General features: G+C 48.0%; 1 non-coding gene across 1 annotated transcript; it reads right to left on the reverse strand.

The window, feature by feature from the left end:
* Positions 1-1,082: 1,082 nt before the first annotated feature.
* On the reverse strand, positions 1,083-1,157 carry Trnat-ugu. Its single transcript has one exon. It is a non-coding gene; the product is annotated as a tRNA-Thr (tRNA).
* Between the last annotated feature and the right edge of the window lie 1,473 nt (positions 1,158-2,630).

The raw sequence follows: 2,630 nt of genomic DNA on the forward strand, positions 1-2,630 counted from the left end.
CGATTATTCTCCCATTCTAAGAGCTGCTCCACCTGTGCTGCTAGATGCGGTCGCCGGCCGGTGTGGCCGAGCGGTTCTAGACGCGTCAGTCTGGAACCGCGCGACCACTACGGTCGCAGGTTCGAATCCTGCCTCGGGCATGGATGTGTGTGGTGTCCTTGGGTTGGTTAGGTTTAAGTAGTTCTAAGTTGTAGGGGACTCATGGCCTCAAATGTTAAGTCCCATAGTGCTCAGAGCCATTTGAACCATTTAGATGCGGTCGCGCATCGTCATCCATAAAAATGAAGTCAGGAGCCGAATACAACCCTGCAAGAGGTACATGGGGAAGGAGTAGTGTCACAATAAAGTTGACCAATGAGTGTACTGTCTTCAGTGATTCGGAGGACAATACGCCCACGCAACAATATGTCTCCCCACACCATAAACCTGGACCATCAAAGCGATCATGTTCGACAATGTTCCTAGGTGCACTGCTTGTTCCCACATCTCGCCACATGAGGTACACCCAGAATCACTACTCAGACTAAAACTGCTCTCATTCTAAAAGGGCAAGCAATCCAACTCATCGTTGGTCCGGTCGCCAAGCTATTGGGACCATCTTAAACGGTGCCGCCGATGTTCGGATGTCAACGGAACAAACAAGCCGTTATATGCGGTCGCCGTGCCGCTGTGGAACGTGAGATTGCGTGCCTTTCAGTCATGTTAAGTGTGGTTGCAATTGTACCCGCTGTTTGAGGTGGGTCCCTTCTTGCCTGTTACACAATGCAGCGGTCATCTGCTGCAGTAGCAGACCATGGTCGACAATATCCGCTCCTTCGGGCAGCAGTGCTTGCGGTTCACAATGCTCCCCAAGCACATGAAACAATGCTCTGGGCTGCATTTGACACATTTCGTCCTTCTTCCAGTTTCCCGGCGATTCCTTCCAACGTGAACTCATCCGAACTCGTCTCCGGGTCATTTTATAATCAGGAATACCACTTCAGCGCACCGTAACTCCTCGCTAATTGACACATATTATCTTGGAATGGTTATTACATCAAGACGCTAAGCTGTCGACAGGTGCTGATAATGTTGAAAATGTGTGCCCCGACCGGGACTCGAACCCGGGATCTCCTGCTTACATGGCAGACGCTCTATCCATCTGAGCCTCCGAGGGCACAGAGAATAGGGTGACTGCAGCGATTTATCGCTTGCATGCTCCCCAGAGACCCACATTCCCAACTTAATGTCCACACACTACATTCGTAGTGCCCCTGCCCACTACACTCATTACTCGCGGCAGACAATCTTACCGAGTCCCGTAAGAGTTCGGGCAATGCGTGTGCATCCGCACAGAAGAAGAAGGTCAATGGTCGGTTAGCCTTAACTATATGAAGATGGTATTTTTCTTTCAGACAGTTAAGGCTAACCAGCCATTGACCTTCTTCTTCTGTGCGGATGCACACGCATTGCCCGAACTCTTACGGGACTCGGTAAGATTGTCTGCCGCGAGTAATGAGTGTAGTGGGCAGAGGCACTACGAATGTAGTGTGTGGACATTGAGATGGGAATGTGGGTCTCACGGGGAGCATGCAAGAGATAAATCGCTGCAGTCACCCTATTCTCTGTGCCCTCGGAGGCTCAGATGGATAGAGCGTCTGCCATGTAAGCAGGAGATCTCGGGTTCGAGTCCCGGTCGGGACACACATTTTCAACTGTCCCCGTTGATGTATATCAACGCCTGTCGACAGCTTAGGGTCTTGATTTAATTATCATTTCATTCTAGAGAGCTGCATGGTCACCGATGGTACCAGTTCTTTCGGACATGTCCGAAAGGATACCATCTTCACATACTATCTTTTCCCCTTTCCCCCAACTGCCTCGCGTTGCGGAGTCAGCCCCATTTGGCGCTATAGTCATGTTTACCTCACGCCAGGTGACGACCATATTTCTGTGCATTCCTGGAACCCCTGGAAACAAACTTCCGCACTTTTATTCATTTCCATACAGTTGTTAACAAGTTATGCTACTTTATGCATTTCGCCCCTAATTTTTGCAGAGCAGTGTTCTTAGAGAAGGCTGGACAGAGGTTATAATACAGTTAATTCTTATCGCCGAGAGCAGCCTTCACAAATGATGCTAGCTTCACAAAAGAGACACATCAGCTCAGATACCAAAAAGTTAACACAGAAAATAAAATACAATAAACTGATAACAAAAGAAACAGCTGTTACTGGCACTCTTCTACAACTGGCTACAGTGACACAGAGCGGCAGATAACATGCCATGACACTGGTGGCTATATTCTACAGGGTTATTACAAATGATTGAAGCGATTTCACAGCTCTACAATAATTTTATTATTTGAGATATTTTCACAATGCTTTGCACACGCATACAAAAACTCAAAACGTTTTTTTAGGCGTTCACAAATGTTCGATATGTGCCCCTTTAGTGATTCGGCTGACATCAAGCCGATAATCAAGTTCCTCCCACACTTGGCGCACCATGTCCCCATCAATGAGTTAGAAAGCATCATTGATGCGAGCTCGCAGTTCTGGCACGTTTCTTGGTAGAGGAGGTTTAAACACTGAATCTTTCACATAACCCCACAGAAAGAAATCGCATGGGGTTAAGTCGGGAGAGTGTGG

Source organism: Schistocerca americana, chromosome 5 (genome assembly GCF_021461395.2).
Source record: "Schistocerca americana isolate TAMUIC-IGC-003095 chromosome 5, iqSchAmer2.1, whole genome shotgun sequence".
NCBI lineage: Eukaryota > Metazoa > Arthropoda > Insecta > Orthoptera > Acrididae > Schistocerca > Schistocerca americana.